We start from the raw sequence: 22,825 nt of genomic DNA, 5'->3' as shown, positions 1-22,825 counted from the left end.
CAGCCTGACCCTGGATGCTGTACTCTGCATTTGAAACTGAAGAAATGCAGCTACTTAATAACTGACAGTGCCTGCAGATTTAAAACATCGGTTATCCCAGTGTTTGATTCTCTTGATGTTGCGATGCATTTGATTGCACCCGCAATGCATTTATTCCAAGTGTGATCTTGGCTAAGGGCAGAGTTGAAGAGCCTAGTGCTTGAGTATAATTCGGTGGGAAGGGAGGGTATGAAGTTGTGAAGTTTTTTCAACCCAATCTTTTTAACCTTTGCTAAATTCTATGGAAAGCATTTTTATGTTTTTTTTCATGTGTTTTGTGACAAGAGGCGTCACAAAATGCAGGATAAAATTCTGCAGACGTTTGTCATTGTGCTTTGAAAAAATTTGCACAAGGTAAACACGCAGAGAAAAAAGTTTGCATACATTTTCCAGCTCAGCTGGGTTCAATTAAAGAGAAAATTACCTCCTGTACATTGAAAATGATTTTGCATCACACAGAATACTTAACATGGATGAAGGCACATTAAACAGTGGAACTCTTCAAATTTTGTGAATTGCGCGGATTAGAAACTTTGCAAAAATTAGCATACTTAAAACGCTTTACACACTATAAGAGGAGACAGATTCCAGCTGCATTTCAAATCCCTGTACATTCTATTTTTGTGAGAGATCACCTAGAAGGTGAAGCTACTCTTCTTTTCATTTTTACTTTTTAAGAATGTATTTATATTCATTATTTTATTAGTTTTACATTTTTTTCTCAGGAAATGTTCTTGTTTTATCAAGTAATATCCATACTGTGTAGCAAGCATTTCAAATGTCCAGCTGGTGGTTACAGGTGGTGCCCACCAGTGCTTATTTTCGTCATCCGACTTTGATGCAGAGAAAGAGGGAGACACACAAAGGGGGGAACAATGAACAATGAAAGACGGAAAAATCATGATCCGCAAGAGTGAAATAAAGGGGCAGGGAGTGTCTGGTGGTGTATTGAAGAAGCGAAATTAGGACTATGTACTCTTCATATTGGACACCTGACATTCAGTGATGCCAGCCGGGGGCTTCTGAACAAAACCTAGCGCCTCGGTACTTATTCTTTTACAAAGTAAGCTTAATAGCATTTATTTATATGAGGGATATTGAAAATTCATTGCTTGCTATAATATAAAGTCTAAACTCCAACCAAGTAATATTCAAAAATCATTTTTAGACAGCATACATTCCTTGAGTTTCACATTCTCTGGAACTTGCAGTCAGTTCCCCTACTGGCCATAGTAACTTTTACAATTTCTTCTATTCAATTCTTATTTTATGATTTTTGGACGATTTCCAGTCTCTGTGCTTCACCACTTTTTAAAATTCGAGGTCCTTTTTAATCCACATTATTGTTGATCAAGAAATGCATAATAAGTGATTTCAAATACTGTTCTGATGATTTTTCTTAAGCTTCAAGTTTAGACTCGTACTTTATTCTCCAGTACATCATACCACACGTCTTTGATTTCCGGGCACTCTACCGATGTATGCCAATACATACTCCTTTCCTTAGTGCGGCATATAGCTTTAGCTCCTACTTTCTTATGAGGTCCCCCATAGCTTTAGGTATATGTTTGCTTCAATTGCCTATGCCGCATGTTGATATTTGTTTATTTATGTCAGATTAGCCACTTAGTCATTAAAAATACTTGTTCCCATGTGCTCACTCCACTTGTTGTATTTTTGTCTTTGAGTTTCAAATTATCTGGTTTGATTTGTTCGTGTGCTTGTGGAAATTTCTCGTTTGTTTAGTTTCCTGAGCATGTGTTCTCAAATACTACAACCTACAGAAATCCATTGTCTCTCAGAATGTCAAAATAGTCAATTATCCTCCTCACTTTAAGATGGTTCCTTGTTTCACTAGACAGTCAATAGAACTTCACAGAAAGAGTTTAAATTGTGAGCCTTTGGCACTAAGTGAGAACCATCAATGTGGCCATTATTGTCTGCTTCTAACATTATGGTGATTTATCATCTTCTCTATATATACTGATCACTATCTTCTGGTCTGCTGGGTGGTGCTCTTCTGTTCAGTTGGTGCCTGATATGGAAGTAGTATGTAGGTAGGTATATATAGGTTGGGTTAGTTATTTTGGGGTGAGTGCAGTTAAAAAGTACTGTCCTTAAGGGATGATGCATTGGCTATGAGCGTGCCAGGGGGTGTGCAAGCAGATTTGAAGCGCGGGAGAACATTGGAAATGTAGCTCAGTTGGATTCTCTTTTTTTTAACAACGAATAAGAAATGATCCTCGTTGTCTGATAACCAATCAATAGTTGCTTTTTCTTCATTCCTTATTTGTCGTAGGGGAGTGGGACTTGCTCCCAATGGATCTGACCTATTGAAGAAAGCTTACTGTGTTTAGGTTACCTCATATTGACATGTTAAAGACAGTCCCTGAATGCACAATTTTGCAGCCTATGCTCAACAATTAATAAAATTAACATAACGGGGTGTAGAGCTCACATTCAGATCACTGAGGCTAGATGGGTTTTAAATTATATCTCTCCTAAGACAGTGAAGCACTAGAATTTGCAATCCCAGCAATGAGTGAAAGGTTCTCCCATCCCTCACATACCCATGCTGAAGAAGGACAGATGGCTAGGTGCGGAATCTCAGAGCCATCCAGGGAAATGTAGCCTCTGGTACATAAATCATCATTCTAGGGCAGTGCTTCACAAACATTTTAGAAGCACAACCCAATTTGTAGATCAGCAAACTTTCACAACCCACCAACATGTAATGGATTTGAGACCTGGTGATTTTTTAATGTAAATAAAGCATTACGTGGTAGCACATTGTCATTTACAGACAGTACATTTTCCATTGAAATGGCCCCTATATTTGCACATACATACAGTTTCACTGATAGAACTATATAGCACATGAATTAAATTGTGTGAACATCAGGTTCATGTGAATATTTATCACGTGTGCATCACCATTTAAAGTATCTTAATTTGTTTTGATCCTATTAAAATCACTGTTTCCAGCACACTTAAGAATGACAAAAATGTTTTTCATTTTTTGCTTTCCTAATGGCTGAATGCATACTGTTCACTGGTATTTACATTTTGTTCTGTGTTGCATAAAACAACTTCCTACAGCCTTTTCCTTCATACTCCCTGTAGACCAGAAAGATTGTCATATAATTCCCTTTAAAAACTCCTCTAACTTTGCAGTCAGAGAATGAAAAGTAAACACCAATCCTCATGTTGAAAGAATAAGTGGCAAATTATCTGAAGAACTAGCTTGACATTTGACTTCTGTCTTTGAAACACCTTTGTCGTTTTTTTAGCGCTCAAAATTTTCTGGCCCACCGAAAATCAGCTTGTGATGACCCACAGTCACAGGAAACGCTGTTCTAGGGTGTTTCATGAATAAAGAGGGATCTGAAGTTGGCGCATAGACTCAGCACAAGTGGCTGTATGACACTACTGAACTTGATAATATCGTCCTACAAAAATATTGCATCCTTTACGTCGCCTACCACTACATTAAAAGGTAAGTACACACCTTCTCAACTCGTGAACTGTTTACCTAATGCTTAGATTATTTTATGGATGCATTTTTTTAATGTGATATAACACATCCAGTACAGTCATGATATACTACACACTTGCATGGCTGAGGAGATTTCATTGGTTCTATAAAGCTTCAATGGATGTAGAAACAAGCACTGGCAAAGCCAATATGTCCTTCTCTTGGGACCTATTGGCTTTGCCAATGCCTTTTAGTGATGCTGTACGGCACTGGCAAGATTCTCTGCAGCATGACCAAAAGAAATTAAAACAACACAAAAAAGGCACTGTGATGTGGGTGCAGTAGCTGCATAATTTTATAGGCTTGAGCATGTTTAATGACGTGCACATGCATGTGTCATTATGCATGTGCACACATATAAGAGGGTGCAAGGGCATTTTTTTAAATGACATTTACTGATCGAGATAGATCAGTAAATGAAGAAATAAAAAAACATGTAGTGCGAAAGCGTGAGGTTTTTTTTAAAGGAAGAGGGATTTGCTACCTGCCCCCTCCACCTTCCTCCAAATACAATTGTTAAATATTAGACCATGAGAGCCGGTGGCTACAGAGAAGCGGGTGTGGAAATGTGAAGGGGAGCCGGTGGGAGTATGGGAAAAGCAGCATACAAAGGAGAGCTGCACAGGGGTCTGAGGAGAAGCACATGAAAGCAACCAGGGGGGGTAGTGGAAGGGGGTGATGGGCTTTGTTAACAAGGGGCAGAAGCCTATGTAAGAGAGCTTGCAACACGAGAAAGACAGAAACACGGGGCGGATACTTGGTAGGGGAGAGAAGCATATGGAGGAGAGAGCTGGAAAACCCATCCATTCTCATGGAGTGCTTAAGGAAAAATAAAAATGTAGTTCCCTAAACGAGTGAAGTGGAAGGATGCAAATCAGACACTCCAAAGGTTGGTAAAAAGTCTGTTCTCCTGGGGAGAAACAAACACAAGATGGGACAAGAGGGACAGGGATAAAAAGCAAGCCAATGGAATTGGCAACAAAGCCAACCAAATGTAAGCAGTGAGTAGACTGTAAGATCACTCTAAGTTCTTAGTAACTCACAATAGGTCTTTACCAATCAGACAGCTTGCACTGTCCAGTAGACGGGACCTAATAAGGTAAAGAAAGTAGATGGAAAATGAATGTAGTCAGGGGATTGGCTCATACCTGAGCTCAAGATCTGCATTGCTTACAGGCTTCGCAATGACTAAAGAAATGAAATGGGAAAATGGGGAGGGGCAAGAATTTCGCTAGGAGGGTAATGTGCATTCCAAAGCAGAATTAATATTTTTCGAATGTCATAGCCACCACCTCTCGTTTATCAATGTAGATCACATAGCTCTTTAAGTTCAGGGATGCAAGTCTTTACATTTCCAAGGCCGTGTATATAAAGGAGCATTATGTGTGATGCAGCCATTATCAATAAGGTTTGCTTTGACTGGTAAAAAAGTTAACCAAATTTGGCCCTTGGCGTGGCCTATGTTGGGAATGCAGAAACATATAACGTGTGCCCATGGACAACTGGGAGGAACTACAATTGAGATGAGAGCTGCGTATGTTCGGTTCGAGATATCCACATGGTTAGACCATCAGAAATTAGTGACTTCCACAAAGCATTATCCAGTTTCAAGATTAGTCACGTATTTTGTTCTCTCCAGAGTTACCGATTATTCTTTCTTGGAGCTTGCACTTCAGCCCGCCGAGTAAAGAGCCTTTTGGATTGTAGTTCTATACAGTTATCTCTATTTGGCCAAATATCATGAAAAAAGAAAATACTGAGTATTTTTATTTAAACACATACTGACATACTACACTCCTGCATACAAGCCAGGCACAAAACTGAGGTATCCGCCGGATCCAGAACGACACGCTCATCCCTCTGGGAGGAGCTTTGAGCCTGTTCGAGATATGGGTGGGGTGAATAGGCAGCCAGAGGAGGGGAATGTTCCTGGTTGGACAAGACAGCTCCTGCCTCTATGCATGTGAGCGATGCATGGCAGAAGCAAGTGAGGCAGCTTGCAGAATTAGCTGGCTTTTCCAAACTGCTCTGGGCTGCTGCGTCTCACCCATCTTCCTAGGTATTTTAAAAGTCCTGAATATTTAGTAAGCAAGATGGCTAAAATGCAAAAGGTATCTGTTCACCTTGTGAATATCCCTCCTGCTATCTTTTATGAAGCATGATGTTAAATATCTCCCTCACACTTCTCATATCCACATACAATCAAGGGCACCTGCAATCTCGCACATCTCTCCTTATTTTACTCTATTTCTTGCGGATTTTTATAGCACCATAACATCTGTGAGGGTAAGCTCGCATTTTGGGAGTCTGTGGGGTTTGCCTTCAGGCACCTACTACAAGGGCCAGGTCTTCAGGTTCTTGCAGAATTCAGGAAGCGAGGACCAGGTCCTAATGTGGAGTGGGAGGTCGTTCCATGCTTTGGAGGCAATTTGTGAGAAAGCACGACCTCCTGACTTGCTTTTTGAGTATTTGTGATAGGCGAGCTAGTGAGTATCCAGTTGAGTGCAGCTGCCTGAAGGGTTGACAGACTGGCGCACACAGTTCAGGTAGGCTGGGCCTGTGTTGTGTAGTTTTTGTATGTGTAGGTGAGGAACTTGAATTTTGCGTGCTGATGTATGGGAAGCCAGTGTAATTAGTTCTCTTAGGTGAGGTGTGGTCATGCGCGGCTCCTCCGTATGGGCAGAGGAGCATCGCCCCTCCGCCAGCAGCAACCGCTGCAAAACCTTTTACATGGAAAGGATGATAAACTCTGTTTATTATCCTTTCCATGTAAAAGGGGCGGGGCATTGAGGGTGACGAGCTGAGGGGAGTGCACTGTGCACTCCCCTCAGAGTGCATGTGTGTTTGGCCGGCAGTCTTGGGCCAGCCAAACACACATGCGCACAGGGCTCTTTCCAGCCCAGCAACACTGTTACCGCTCCCAGCCAATCCCGATTGGTGCAGGGCAGGTTGGGAGCCGGTGCCTGCAGCAGCGATGGGAAAGGAACGGTGTGGGAGCAAAGCATGTAAGTGTTTTTTTTTAATTATTTTTTAATTCATTTTCTCCTGCACCCTCCCCGCCCCCCCCCCCCACCTCGCCCAGCACGAGCCGCTCCTGGGTGTGGTGTGAGACTTTCGTGGGAGGTTGAGGACCACTCTGCCTGCTTTATTTCGGACTTTTTTTGTGAATTGGTTGGGGATTCCTGCATAGTGGGTGTCACCATAGTCTAGTTTGCTGGTGATGAGACCCTTGGTGACATTTTTTCTGGTTTTCTTAGATACTCACTTGAATATCTTTATCAGAATTCTCAGGGGTTGGAAGCAGGCCGAGGTGACAGCATCGAGTGGGCAGACTCCCAGCAGCTAACATGGTTCCCTGCATTCAGTGTGTTATTGGATAGGAGTCCGTGACTGAGTGACTTGGGCTGGATGGCTTCCTGCAGAGACTTACTTTGCATGGGGTCTCTGCTCGGTCCAGTCTGCAACTTCAGTTCAGCAGCTTTTGAAACGAACGAGTATCTCAGTCAGCAACCGCAATGTTCCTCGTCGGTGTATTAATTAGTGTTTTCAACAGAAAGATGTATGTGTAGCTTTATACCGCCAACAATTATAGCACGGTGTAGGGGGCGGTCCCAGCTGGATTCTCCTGGGTCCCCAACTTTGAACACCCACTCTCTAAAGTCGTATGCTTGCTTGGGGAAGTTTTAAATGGAACGGGTACCCAAAGGGCATGTGCCAGCAGAGACATCTTGTCCTTTCACTGTTCAAGAGAAAGATGGGGTTCGGGTGGTGCCGCAGGGTCAGGGGTCAGTTCTTCATTTTCGTTTTCTCTCACTTGTTCTCTCATTTTGTTTGGTCGCTATCAGCCAATCAAGGCCCGGCATTGCACCTTTCAGTTTCCACTCAAACGATGTTGCTTTTTCCCAGCCGTGTGATTAATCGCTTCAGCTAATGATGCTTTATGGACTTTGAATAGTAATTTACCCTGCCTGCATTAAATATTAAATGTCACTGTAGTATAAGTAAGACTGGCGATGAGATAGTCTGCAAAGGTGCGTGGGAGGAGCAGCATAGCGAGGATACCACGAGTTCTAGTGCAAACATGGCCTCTTCGTCTGCTGTTGTGCTTGTAAATTACAGCCATTATCAGGGTTCAGTGGGACCCCCAGGCCTCTAGCATCTGGTGTCACTGCACCTGCTGCATCAATAGCTACACCCCCGTGTAGGAAGGGAGGGAGGCCCCAGACAAAGCGTTTGTTATTATGACTGCCCAAGTACAGGAAGCGGGCGCGTTAGAGGGGGGACTTTCTCAGGGGAGTGATGGAGGGCACCACGAGATTCTACCCGGGCACGTTCGAAGGTGGCCCACGGGCAGGGACACTCTAAATCGGCTGTGGATACTTATCGGCAGAAAACACAGGTATTTAGTTCCTCGCAGATGTCTTAGTTCTCTGCATATTTTGATATTTGACACATTTTCCACACACTTTTGAATTTTTGGAAATTGTTTGCAGAATTTCTATCGCTGCCTGTTTTTTTGCAGCGAGAGATAAAGCTCGCAAAATATCAGAAATGAAAGAGGAAGAACTGGGGCAAGAGAGGCCAAGCCACAGTGGCGCCGTAGACCAGCAATACCGCAGGCACTGACTGAAAGGCTCATGAATGCTAATAGCAGCTCTGCTGAAGTGCATGCTGGGAAGAGTAACGGGCAGGTGTACTGGAATAGCGAGGGGGCCTTTGGCCTTAATGCAGGCAAAGACAATGCCCCCTCTAGACACTCCACTCCTTATTTAGTGATCTGTAAAGTGCTTTTCCTTGCAACAAAACGCATAGACCACATGTCCTCTAATAGATGTAAAACATGCATAGGCTGCCTGAGTGCAGGTTCCTTCGAATAATGACTCATAGGACGCTGAGAATGTGTGTGGGGGAGATGGAGACCTAGGCATCAGTACTCACATTGTAGCTGAGGTCAGCTGTGTGAGGGGGCCGAAAACATTAATATCTCAATAGGGGTATTTTCTTGTTAATCCAGGTTATCCTGCCTTCTTTTGGAATTTTTCACAAGAACAAGGTAGAGTTTTGTCTCTTCATTTAACACAGAGATAATCATCATCTGGAATGGTGCATGGGCTAGAGTAAATTAGGAGCAACACTGGGTACCTGAGCAGAAGATGAACATGGAGTAGTTGAATTGTCATTGGATCAATGGTGTGGCTTTGCTAAGGCACTTAAGTCTAAGTTCCCAGTTTCTTTAAACGCTTCCTCACCAGTGGATCTTGCATTTACTTTCAGGCCTGAAGAGTTCCTTTGTTTGGAAACTTCTCAGCTGTGGCCCTCAAAGGGCCTGTGGCCCTGCACCAAAGGTGTTTGGTGTTAACCAGCAGTTTAGCACTCTATTCCTTCAGTATCCAGCACAGACTGTGCCTCAAAATCGACTTCAAGATTTTTGGGAGCGGCATTGCTGGACCTTTCCTCCAGGACCCTGTTGCTTCTCATTTTCACTTCTCCTTTCGTGCTTAGGCAGCTCTATAAGGACCGCTTTGAGCAGTAAAAAAACTCAGTCCCACTTTAAGCAGGACACAAATTAGAGGTTTAAGGAAACAGAGTTAACCAGTGTCCACAAGGGGATACACACATTTACCTTCATAGTCCTGAAGCATAGTTGTGACTGGCATAGCTTAACACTATATACTCAAATCTATCTAACTCAGTGGTGAGAAGGTCATATCTTAAATTGATTAAAAGTACTTGTATACCAATTTCCCTTTGCTGACATCTGGACATCGACCCAATCTCAAGAGACTAGGTTGGTGGCACAGAAAACCTCACCAGTGATTTTTTTCTCCAGTCATTCAAAATAGCTTCCGAAATTATTGCTGAGGCTGAGCTTTGATCCAGCCCATGATTTCCACTCAGCCTCTGCAAGGATGTGAGGGACTGGTGGGAAAGCTAAGAGGTACCAGAAGGTCCCTTTCAACATACTCAAGATTTATAGTAGTGACGCGAAGAGCCCCAGGGGGTAGTTTGTAACCCTAATTTGCATGCCTCTGAGGCTGAGGTTCTTCAGTGTCACAACAGGGTGGAACAGGAACTTGACATAGCACCTACAGCAAGGGCAATGAGGGCAATTCTGGCAATACACGATAGCCAAGCACTGGACAACTATGCCTTGTAAACACCAGAAGCCAGAAACATGAACACACACTTCTAGGTGCGAAGACCCTGTCTGCCAAGTTAAGTGGGGGGAAGGCTGCCCAGCAGTGCCTGGTGATAGTGCAGCCTCTTAGTGGTAGCCCCAGAAAGACACTCGCCTGGGAAGTTGAGAGAGCCAGGGGGGAGAGGTGGATCATCTAACAACCACTTAAATCTGGGCTCGAGTAACGGGTTCTGAGAAACAATTAGCAAATGCAGCACAACAGTCGGGAAGGCAGTGCCCTTCCAAGTAGTGCTTAAGGTAAACACACAGTTCAACATTTTCTGTGCCATTAAGAACTATTCCAGGACACGTGGCCTCTCTTTCCAATGATAAAAAGATAGAGCATTGCCTCTTAGCTCTCTAAGTCAAGAAGGTGATAGTAAGTCAGAGGGTTCTTGCAGTCTCTTCATATCTGCAGCTAGATGCAGGCCGTATTTTCCGGACAGCTGCACAGCAGGCCTCGCTGGCAGGGGAAGTCGGCAGGCTGTGGCCTACCATCTCCAGTGACATTCAGCCCACAGGTCTCGCGGGGAGATCCGGTGCTCTGCAGGCTTCTGTTTGGCAGCACCTGGTTGGCAGTCAGCCCTGCAGAGAATCAACATCACTGGAACAGCAGGCTGATCCCCTGGAACTCTGCTGACCCCCTCTCCCCGGGATGACTGCCAGGGGCGACAGCCTATCCCCAAAGGAGGCGGTCTGCTCATGCAACTCCTCATCAAGCTCACCTACTGGAGCGTGGTCCACTGTGTGCAGGGTTCTAGAATCTTCAAGTGACTGCCTCATCTCCTTTTCTTGTCCAAGGCCAGCTGTGGATCTTGGCCTGTTGCAGACATGACTCTCTGGCACAAGTCCTATCCACCCAGTTAGGTCCCCCCCCTCTGAAAGGTGGCGAGAGCCACAGGGAGAGTTCTGGAAGATGCATTAGGCAGACGAAGGACCCTCTCACACTCAAGGTTTCATACTCCCGCACTAGGGTCTTGTAGCTGATCTTCTTCCTCGGTTAGTTAGCGTGGTAGTTTGTTACCCACACCCAATAGCTAGATGTTCCCTATGGAAGAATGTCAAAAGGATTCCCAAAGCTACCAGGAACTGTTGACTTGGAGTGTGAAAAGTCAGACAGTAACAGATTTTGGGGATTGAGAAAGTACTAGTTTCTAAAAAGGTAACAATGCTTAACTTCTAGAAAATAATTTCACAAACCCAACCGTAATCACAAATGTATCCATCTACCTAGACTGGAAACGGGCAACAGGACGACGACGGATTCACATCTTTGAGAAAGGCAAATTTATGTCAGTTTTACACCTTTTGAAGAGGACATAACTATTGTCATTGCCTTATTTCCCACATATGTGGGTTTTCAGTTGCTATTGGCACATCTGCTGAGTTAGGGCTAAAGTACCCTAAAGTGGTTATGCGATCTAGAAGTATTAAAAATAGTATAAAGGTAATGTAGACCAGACTCCCTCAGTCCTGGGCGGTTGGCCTTGGGTACACTGCGTGTGCTCTGCTGATAGCTAAGCAGTGGCAGAAATAATGGACAGGCCTTGTCACCTTTGGCCCTGCTGTGACTTGCCACGCATTCATCTAGCCACTCGGGGATCCTGTGGTTACATTGGTCAGAATTTATAGTCATTATAGCACACTAAGGCACATTGTTGTGGCTTGCAGGAGCCATAGATTAAGGGGAGGCCCACAAAAATTATGAGACAGAATTGGACAAAATTATGCAGCAGGGTCGACTGGTTTATGGGTCAAGAAAAGGCACAATATGCTGCGCATTTTGTGATAGTATTACTTCATTCTTTTGTCATTGTGACACACATGAACACTGTCTGGGAAAAGGTTTCACCTCAGTAGCACTAGCTAAAAACCCATATAAAGCAATAAGCACGGTTGTAAAGAGTATTCCCTTGTGCAGTAAGATGTTTTGTTCCGTTTTTAGAAACTTTAAATACATTTGAGCTAGAAACAGTTGTGTTGGTTAAAACCTGCAGAGTATAGAGCAGATGACGGAGTATGTGGATAATATGGCTGATGAATATTTATGCAGAAAACACTGTGGCCGCAGAGTCACATGATTCCAGTGGCTCTGACTATGGACAGCTGGGATTTATAGCCACTAGAGCCCTGTGGACTGAGTCTAGGTACCTGTTAGAATGTCAGTGCCTCCCACAGGCACCTCGCCCACTTACCTGCCAGGTTACTCAATCTGAATTTGAGACAGACGGGGTTTGACTAGCTCCAAGCTCCTGAACGTGCGTTGGTCTGTTACCCTGTAAATGAGACATATGATTTTATATTTAATCATTTACCCAGAATCCTTAGGGTTTTTTTTTAAGTAAAGGGGCCCAGAGGTTTTCCTAGGAGCTCGCTTCTGTATGCTGGGCCAAACACCAAGGCTGCCAAATTTTGCTCCCACCTCATATCCGTTTCTTTTCTTCCACCACCCAAAACTTCATAAATATTTACCTTACTCTTACGAGTTCTTTTTCATCCCTGCTGTCTCCATTTTGTCACTGTTTCCCCTAGTCTTTTCTTCCTCCTTTTTCAGTTTTCTTCATTTTCACCCTCTTACTGTGGACCAAAGTCTGAAAACCGTGTCTTAGTCCCCAGAGGTGAGGGCCAGGGCTCGCTATCTGCAGCCACCTCACATACACCGTGTACTCCATTGGAGCCCCTGGGCCGCATGCGGAGTGACTGCAACTCTGCGCTTGACTCGGATCAGCGAACCGAGTCGCGAGCTGTGAGTATCTAGCCTAGATTCAGCAGGGCCAGTTCCAACCGAGTGCAGTAAGTGGCCCACGGGTGTCTGCTGTGCGCCGTATCCCTGCGCGTGGTGGAGTCAGCGAGTGAACCACAGGCGTCCGATGACCGGAGATATCATTTGAAAGCATCGTCCTGGGAAAAGAGGAGACCTGGCAGTCCGATGGGTGAGCCAGAGACGTCAGTTTAAGCCCTTGCCCCGGGGGGCAGTCAGTTAGCGTCAGATGACTGATTCGTGCCATGCTGGCCCTGCGGTGCCGGCGCGTGGCTCTGCGCCACGGGTAGCCGTGCCTGCAGCTGAAGGCTGGTTTCCGAGGAAGACATCGAGACAGCGTTATAGTTCCCCTGTGTGTACAGTATGCCTTTTAATGCATCGATCATCCTCTGTGTAAGGGGAGCTGCCTAGACCCTCGCCTGGCTAGCAGTTCGCTGCGTTTGGCTGGGTTCCCCTCCGCGGCTGGCGCGCCACCTCTTTGGAGTCATATTTGTGCATCTGCGAGCTGACTGTTGATGCCATGTCTATGAGTCTGTCACGCTAGCGCCGTGCGCCATATTGAGAGTTTGTGACTTAAAAATGAAAACATATGCCTGGTCCTGTCTGAGCCGCGCAGGGCATCAACTTTACAATCTCGTGAACGGAAAATGTGTGGTAAAAACACACGAGAAACAATAACAGATGAGCACATTAACCAAAGAAATACACAGGAAAGGCACATTTAGAGCCGCTTAAAGGAAAGTACCTGGGAACTGAGAGCATCGCCAGGCTGCAGCTGGGCCTCCCGTCCAAGCAGAAGCGTAGCAGGGGCGCGCGCCACTATTGTCCGCCTTGGGACACTGAAAGACAGCCATTATTGAGGTGCAGTGGGCCCCTCTGGCTTCTAGGTCCCAGTGCCACTGCACCGGCCGCACCGCCGATAGCAGCGCCTCAGCCTTCAGCCGCCCTGGGAAGCCAAGCTGGGCAGCAGTTTAGAGCGACCAGATGTCCCGGATAAGTCTGTTTTCCCCGGACTTTCCCGGTGTCCCGACTCTTTTGTTCATTTTAAATACATTTCCCGGTTTTGGAGCGAAGATCAGGTCAATACGTGAACCATTTGTTAATTTTAAATAAATGTCTCGGATTTTGGGACGATGGTCAGGTCAACCTGTGCGTCAGAAGTGAAAGGTATGCTCTCCTTTCACATGCAGCTCTAGAGTCTTAATTAACTGAAGAAGAAATTTATAGGTTTCTGCCCATCTGCTGCCTACGCGAGTGCGTGTGTCTCACGCACATTTACAGGAAAGGGCAGATATAAAAGGAAGACTAAGGGGGTCATTCTGACCCCGGCGGGCGGCGGGAGCCGCCCGCCTGGCGGGAACCGCCGAATGACCGCACTGCAGTCAAAAGACCGCGGCGGCCATTCTGGCTTTCCCGCTGGGCCGGCGGGCGACCGCCAGAAGGCCACCCGCCGGCCCAGCGGGAAACCCCCTGCAACAATGAAGCCGGCTCCGAATGGAGTTGTAGGGGTGCGACGGGTGCAGTGGCACCCGTCGCGATTTTCAGTTTCTGCAAAGCAGACACTGAAAATCTTTATGGGGCCCTGTTAGGGGGCCCCTGCACTGCCCATGCCAGTGGCATGGGCAGTGCAGGGGTCCCCAGGGGCCCCACAACACCCGTTCCCGCCATCCTGTTCCTGGCGGTAAAATCCGCCAGGAACAGGATGGCGGGAAGGGGGTCGGAATCCCCATGGCGGCGCCGCCATGGAGGATTCCCTGGGCCAGGGGTAAACCGGCGGGAAACCGCCGGTTCCCCTTTTCTGACCGCGGCTTTACCGCCGCCGTCAGAATGGCCCAGGAAGCACCGCCAGCCTGTTGGCGGTGCTTTTGCGGTCCCCGGCCCTGGCGGTCATGGACCGCCAGGGTCGGTGACCCCCTAAATGCTTTAGTCCTACTTTTATGTCTGACCTGTCCTGGTTTTTTTCTTTTCAAAATCTGGTCATCCTAAGCAGTTAGCTTTTTCCTACGCTTGTGCTCAAGTTGAAGAGCATCCTGACATGGGGTCCTGGGCCCATTAGAGACATCCAATTTCGGAACTCAACACCTGATTTTTTCCCGGTGAGTTAGCTGGCTGGCTGGGGTGAGCGAATTTACCCTTGTTATCTGGCCCACCTGAGTCATCCATCATCTGCGCTTGGTGTGGAAGGTGATCTTGAAAAGGTGTGATCTGACCTCTCTTTGCCTGCTTTGTTTGCTAGTGTGATGTGTACCTTGCAGTCATGTGTGGACAATATGGGTATCTCACTAGGCTAATGTGGGAGTGGCCTGTTCGTGCTGGGGAACTAGGGATCATCTTGTTCGGCCTGTTGAGTGAGGCACAATACTTGAAGAAAAGAACACATTCAATGACATTGTGGACGTTACATGTTCGACTCACATCTACTGCCAGTTGTTGGTATCTAGTCTAGTGCCAGTCCTGGGTGAATATGTGGAGGCGCTACTGTATGCTTTTTCCATTTGATGTACCCTTCGAGAGCTTTGCATCACATTGTCTCTGGGTGTATTTCTTTCAAGATTCCTTGAAAATGTAACAACCTTTTTTTTTTTTTGTCAAGGAGCGGGAGTGTTAGTAAATATACTTAGGTGCCTGCAGGAATATTTAATCCTTTTGTATGTAAACGTGCATGCATGACCAGGTATATGTCCACTTTGTTAATCTTTGCCTGTGATTTGTAGTGTTTGTGTGTCTGTTTTTCTCTTTATGGATGAGCACATTTGAACTTTATCTTTGATTAATTGTATTTAATACATATGACTTTCTCAATAAGACATACAAACATGTTATAACATTATTTTAAGAAATGGGTTAAACATTCATCATTTGACATGCAATCCAAATTCATTACCAAGTTATTCTACTTCTGCACGATTGCTTTTAAAAACACCTAAGCAACCATCCATACAGACCGGAATTTCTTCCTTACATTGGCTCCCAGTAGACAAAAAGATTCAATTTAAGGCTTTATGCCACATTCATAGAGCTTTATTCAACCAAGGCCCGGAAATGCTCAAAACATTGGCATCTTTTTACACTCCAGGCAGACCTCTCAGATCCTCCTCAGCTATGCTGGTCACAGTTCCAACAGTGAAGAAAGCCAGATGGGGAGGAAGGTTGTTGTCATATCAAGGAGCTATACTCTGGAATAGCCTTCCCCTTAATATTAGGTTAAATGCACAAGAGATTCCTTTCAGGGAGGCCTTAAACACTTGGCTATTCAGAGCTTATGTCCTATACGATTATGAACAGTGATAAGTTGGTGCTGCAGCATAAGCGCTACGAGGCCTCTGGGCAGTTCAGGCACTATATAAGCAATTTTAACATAACATGACATAACTTCAGTTCGTCACTTCACCATCCTTTTTCTAGGCAGTGACAAGCATATGTATCAGTGCCCCTTGATGTTAGCGAAAAAAATACATAATAGATTCTTTCGTACAATTCTGCATTAAGAAAAGCTACAGCTGCTTAGGGATTTTTGGTCAAACTTCCTTTAGAGCCGAAAAAAAAGGAAACCCAAATGAAAGTGTACACACCTTCCCGTATCCCTCAACTTGAGTGCAATCCTCAGCTATGATTGTTCTTCCCCAAAGTCATATTTTGACAGTCTGATTTTTTTAACCTCTCTTCAGGCCTTTGTGCTGGGTCCTCGAAGTTGTTGGGACCACCTAACACTAGCAAGGTTAAGGCTGCCTGGGTCACCCACTGACAAGGATACTAAAGTTTGAGGACTGGGTCATTTCCAGAAGGTTAGACCTCAAAGCCTCCTTGAATATCTGAAAAGCTTGGTTGGCCTTTCAAGTTCTATCTTGCAAGAGGCTAGAAGATGGTGTTGCAATTGTGACTATGCATGGTGGTACACAGAACAGTTACAAGAAACTACACCTATTGCACCTGTTACTTCCAATCATATCTTGATTGCACACTGACTGGCCTGCATTGTGCCATTTTATATTTCTACTTTAATCTACCAGACATATCAACTCTTAAATGGCTATGCACTATTCATTTAATGCTGGTAGCAGCAAAACCAAATGTAAAGACGGAGACCGGCAGTAACAGGTAATATTTTATTCTAAAATATGCGGGCACTTTACAGGAGCAATGTCGGAACCGCTCCGTTCATTCTGATCCTTTCCTTCCTAACCGCCACCTTCCGAACCCCCGTCTCGTAGATCGAATGCGAATGTCAACCTTTCACATTCGATCTACGCACCACACATCTTCCCCTCTTATCAACAACAACAAAACAAATAACATACTTAAAATTTGGAAAATACATATAAGAGAAAATACATAATACATGTACCTCTAAAGGAAATTAATTTTTTACATTGAATTGGAAGCATTGCCATTTAGTTAACTTCCCATCACAAATTCATTGAAATGCCTTGGTAATTTCCTTTCTCTCAAACTTTTACGAATAGGTATCACGTCATCCTCCCGATTCCTAGATTCAAGACCACGGAATTCACCGCCTCCTTCACCTCTGTCTGGCCGCGCATCCTCGTATCCCCACAAATATCCACTCTCTTCATCAAAATCTTCACACCCAAATTCCTGGGGAATGTTACTTGCTTTAAACAAACTCACATGCCGCAAATTACGTACTCTTCCATCCTCAAGCTGAACTGCACCATTCAATACCTTCACCACTTTCATAGGGCGTGACCATCTCGCATTCCCTTTATTTATTAGCCCAAAATTCTTCACACGTACGTACTGTCCAACTGCCAAGTTTGGCATATTTTTTCCACTATTGATTTTGCTTAAAACTTTGTTTTGATACTCTTGCACCCGATTTCTCACAGAGCTAAAGTCTACCCCACCAAAACTTCCTTGCCTTCTGTTCATCAACCACCAAGGGATTAGTTTAGAAGATGGTTTCCGATCCCTCAGTAACTCAAAAGGTGTTTTTCCAGTGACTGAATGTGGCGTAATTCTGTATGATAACAACATATTTTGGATGGCCTCCTTCCAAGACAAATTAGATTCTAAAGCTAATTGTATAGTGTCCTTAATAACCTTGTTGAACCTTTCAACCTGACCATTGCCTTCAGGATGGTATAATGACACCCTCACATGATTTACCCCACAGCTCTTCAAAAAGGAACTCATCTTAACAGAAGTAAGTTGTACACCATTGTCCGAAACAATAGTTTCAGGAATTCCTTCCCTCGCAAATACATCTTTTAAGAATTGGATCACAGTATCAGTAGTTATATTGCCAACCATACGAACCTCTGGCCATTTGGAAAAATAATCAACTAGGACAATCGCATACCCTTCCTTAGCAGGTAAGTTAACAAACGGACCCATAAAATCAATTGCAACTTTGCGCCACGGGCCATCAGGCAACTCAACCAACTGTAATGGTACCACTAATGGTTTCACAGACTTATCACTCAGTACACACTTACCACACTCTCTTACCCAACGATCTACCATACCATATAACCCCGGCCACCAAAAAACTTCTTTGATCTTCCTCCTGGTACTTGCCATGCCACCATGACCTTCATGTCCCAACTTAACAATGGTATCACGCATACCATAGGGAGGCACAATTTTATCACCTCTTAATATAATATCATTCGACACAGACAATTCCTCTTTAATCTTCCAAAATGTACTGCTCTCACCTCGTAAACTACGTTCTGATGGCCATCCTCTCAAAATAAACTCCTTCACTTTCAACAAAACCTCATCCTTCTGCATTTCTCTCATCCACACGCATTCAGATAAATTGTCATGCACATTCCCATTTTGCAGAAACATAGCATCCCTATAAGTGAACGCAACATCACACTCTCCATCATCAATTTCCTCGGCACTACTATGCGATAGTGGTAACCGAGACAACCCATCTGCTACACAATTACTTTTCCCTGGAAGATGCAAAATCTCAAAGTGATACATTTGTAATTTGGAAGCCAACCTTGCCAACCTAGGAGTGAGGTTCCTTCCCCCTCCCGCGCTCAAAATATTAATCAGAGGTTTGTGATCCGTACAAATTTTAAATTTGCGCCCCCATATGTACATCCTAAATCGTTGCACAGCCCACGTAGCGGCCAATAACTCCTTCTCAATTACAGAATAGTTCCTCTCTGCTTGAGACAGAGTACGAGAAGCATATGCAACCACCCATGTGTCTCCTTTCTTCTTCTGAGACAAAACCGCACCAATACCATATGCGGAAGCATCTACTGCTATAATACATTCAGCAGTTTCATCAAACGATTTGAGACAAGAGGCATTGACAATTTCTTTCTTTATAGTTGAAAACTCCTTGGAATGTATCTCTGTCCAGCAGAACGTCGCATTTTTCCTCAGCAAGGCACGGAGGTTCTCCACCTTGGATGCAAAGTTTTCCACAAAGCGAGAATAAAACTCTGCAAGGCCTAAAAATGATAACAATTGTTCCTTGCACCTTGGTTCTGGAGCCTCACTAATAGCTTTGATGTGACTAACCTTAGGTCGAATACCATCCTTAGAAATAATATGACCTAAATATTCCACGTGGCTCTCTCCAAATTTGCACTTTTGATCCTTAGCAGTTAATCCATAGTCACTCAGTGCTTGCAATACTATTTTTAAGTTCCGGTCATGCTCACTTCTGTCGCGACCATATACTAAAATGTCATCCTGGAATACCTTTGCCCCCTTAACATTCGAAAGTATTTTGGACAATTCCCTCTGAAAAACTGCAGACGCACTAGCCAATCCAAACGGCATCCTTTTGTACTGGAACATCCCCTCCGGTGTAATAAAAGCTGTACAATGTTTAGACTCAGGACTTAAATGTATCTGGTGATACGCACTTGCCAAGTCGATGGTTGAAAATACAGTAGCATCTCCAATAGACGACATCAATTCCTGCAAATTTGGTAAAGGAAATGTATCTATCCAAATTGCATCATTGAGTGCCCGCAGGTCAACACACAACCTGAGGTCCCCACTGGATTTTACCGAAATTACAATCGGAGAAACCCAATCGGAGCACTCAATGGGTTCAATAATATCATTATCACACAAATCCTTTAACATCTCCTTCAATTTTTCTCTATAATTCAAGGGAACATTCCTCAACTTCTGCCTTATGGGAACAGCATTCTCCTTTAATACAATTGTATGTCTAAAATTTTTCATACTTCCCAAACAACCACTAAACACGGTGGGAAATAGTCCCTTTATATCATGATACAAATCATCCTGTGACGTATCCATACTCACAATGTACACTGGCGGAGTAGCATTATGGTCCACCCTCAACCCCAATTGACATATATGTGGCCAACCCAGAATAGTTGCCCCTCCTTCTGCCACAAGAACTTCACCTGAACACTTCTTTCCAGCATATTCGATTTCTGCCTGTATTTTTCCTACAATAGCAATTTTATGACCAGAATAACTGCAAGGACTGTTTTTTGTTTTTTGCAAACTCCTTCCAGGCCACAACTGATTAAATAGAGACTTGCCTATTATAGTGTACCACGCACACGAGTCCACCATAACTTCCAGTCGTGCACCGTCAATATTTATATAACACTTCGGAAATTGAAGCTCTTTTCCCTTAATGTTACGCTCTTGAATACTTAGTACCAAATTCTGAATTCCTCCCTCAACCTCATCATCATCCACATTCTCCACAACACAACTCACTTTTTTCTCGAAACTTCTGCAGACGCGTGCAAAATGTCCCTTTTTTTTACATACACTGCAATTTTTCCCAATCGCCGGACAACCATTAAAATTTGCAAAATGCGAACTGGCGCCGCATCTAAAGCACACTCTAGTATTGTTATTCATGCCAGACTTGTTATCCCCACTACCAGACCAGGAAACCATTTTTTTCTTTTTATCCTTGCAATCCCTGTCTTTGCTTACGGTACAAACGTTGTCACAATCTTTAACTTCCCTCCTCATAGTTTGTATGCAATCTTCGGTAATCTCAATGCTCCTCGCCACTTCAACAGCCGTTTTTAAAGATATTTCCCCAGAAGACCAAAGTTTCTCCTGTATTTTTTTAGATTTAGTCTTCATTAATAATTGGTCCCTTAAAACTTGGTCATATGTCATATTGTCAAAAGCACACGTAACCGCTAAGCCTCTTAACACTGCCATATACTGGTCAATAGACTCATCAACCTTCTGTTCCCTGGAATAAAATGTATATCTTTCCATAACTACATTTATTTTCCGGCCATACCTATCCTGTAACTGTTGTAAAGCACATTTATACACATCTACCCCATGCACATTATCTACAGGTGGTAAATTTTTAAATTCCCTTAACCCTACAGCGCCCAAACGATGTTTAAGCAATGACAGGTGCCTATCAGGTGAACATTCGCCCTCTTCCAACACATCAACATATGCCTCAAATAAATCCAACCACAATTCCCACTGAATGGGCGGATCTCCTGGTTCATTAAAAAAAAATGGTGGAGGTTGAATACTAGACATTCTGTAATTAATAATGTCCTATATCAATAATTACTGAATGCAGTTGTATTTTTTTTTTTTTTTTTTAAACAGAGTCCAGTCGCAATAAATTCCGGCACATCCAACAAGTCAAATGTATAGATAAAGGTTCTTTTTGTAATTATAAGCACAAGGTGTGCCTATCACCGTATTCCAAATTAAACGTACCAAATTCCTTGTAATTGTATTTATAGCACACTAAACGTGCCTAGTTCCTTGTAATTGTAGACAATATTTGCAGGTACGAAGTCTACTCCTTAAAGATGGCTGCCAATTTTCTATTCGTAGGCACACAGGTGTGCCTATCACCGTGTTCCTTAATAAAGATTGAAAAGATCTCCAAACCACTTCAAAATGGCTGCTTCAACTGTGTTGTTCACTCTCTAGAGTAATTTGGGCACACTCCAACCCATAATTCCTGGCGTAGTTGCAGATATTTTTCCGAAACAGGAATCTTGCCAATACAGGACATCAAGAAGTACTTAATGCGCCGCCCCTCAAGTTATGGAAACACCAGCAGCCAGAAATTCGCCGAAAATAAAAGCACGATCCTCACCTCCGACATCGCTCCTGCCCGCCTCGTCGCCACTGTAAAGACGGAGACCGGCAGTAACAGGTAATATTTTATTCTAAAATATGCGGGGACTTTACAGGAGCAATGTCGGAACCGCTCCGTTCATTCTGATCCTTTCCTTCCTAACCGCCACCTTCCGAACCCCCGTCTCGTAGATCGAATGCGAATGTCAACCTTTCACATTCGATCTACGCACCACACCAAACTACATCTGAATCCTCAAACAGCTCTGCTGTTCCTTTTGGTACAGGACTCCCTACGGCTGTAAACCCTGATGTCTGTGGAGCTGTTTACAGTATGAACTTAGGAAGGGCTCTCACCCTGAAATCAAGTTATTGCTCTTGCCCTTGATGTTGATAAGATACTCAAAGGGGGCTTGGGTCAGACGCAACCTCTGTGTTTACTGGGTATAGAGGCAAACCAGGCGCCAGGCCATTTCACAGAATAGCATAGTACTGAGGAGATATCCTAATGTGACTTAGTAAAACTTAATCAGTATCAGGACAAAAAGTGAGTAATGTCCCTGGGCTCATTACACAGTGGATGCAGGAGACAGGGTATCAGAAATCCTCGAGAAGTGGTCCCTCGTCATAATTGTGCATGCTGGTGCAAAAGAGTGTTCTCCCCAGGATGAGTCACAGCCCATTGGAATACCTCGCCATGAACTTAATGTAGGTTTTTGACAAGCTCTCCTCCAACTCTGGTGAGGGGAGCTTCTGGGCTAGGTCTGGTTCGGTCTGGTTAGGCACTCTGTGCAAGCAGGACAGGACAGGGCTGCAGGGCCTTGGGCAAAACCACAGCCGTAGTCCCATCCCAGGATATGTGGTCATTGCACAACTACAAATCCTCATGAAGGAAACATGCAGGGACAAGTTGATCTTGTCCAGTTAATTTTCTAATAGTATTGGGAGGGGCTTCCAATTTATGTACACAATGCCTGGCAGTTAGAGTCCACCCCACTGCCAATCCAAGCACATTTAGCTTTGAGCACCAGCTAATCATATTGTACATAGCGTTGCTTTTTCCTGCTTCTTTGTGGATTCCATTCGCCCTCCAGGGTAGCCTGGAGTGCACAGTGGTACAGCAGCACTGTGCCATTATGGTGAAATGCCACATAGCAGGCACATCTCCAGGGATGGAGCTCTACTGGGATGCAAAAGGTATTACTTCAAAATAGGGGTGTATGTCAAACTCTGCCCTCAAAATGAAGAGAAAAGT

At 44.3% G+C, this 22,825-nt stretch overlaps 1 protein-coding gene across 12 annotated transcripts in view; it reads left to right on the top strand.

The window, feature by feature from the left end:
• Positions 1-22,825, top strand: part of RBFOX3 (RNA binding fox-1 homolog 3) — a 1,585,357-nt gene that overhangs the window by 1,095,411 nt on the left and 467,121 nt on the right. For 4 of the 12 annotated variants that reach the window (XM_069199694.1, XM_069199700.1, XM_069199693.1 and 1 more), the window contains one exon: positions 3,330-3,535. The exons of 7 other annotated variants lie outside the window; for them this stretch is intronic. The gene's annotated coding sequence lies outside the window, so the exon portion shown is untranslated. Of the gene's footprint in view, positions 1-3,329; positions 3,536-22,825 lie in introns of those variants that run through there. One more of the 12 variants, XM_069199692.1, reaches the window with a different exon arrangement.

Source organism: Pleurodeles waltl, chromosome 7, assembly GCF_031143425.1.
Source record: "Pleurodeles waltl isolate 20211129_DDA chromosome 7, aPleWal1.hap1.20221129, whole genome shotgun sequence".
Classification (NCBI taxonomy): Eukaryota; Metazoa; Chordata; class Amphibia; order Caudata; family Salamandridae; genus Pleurodeles; species Pleurodeles waltl.
This window is presented reverse-complemented; position numbering and strand designations above follow the sequence as displayed.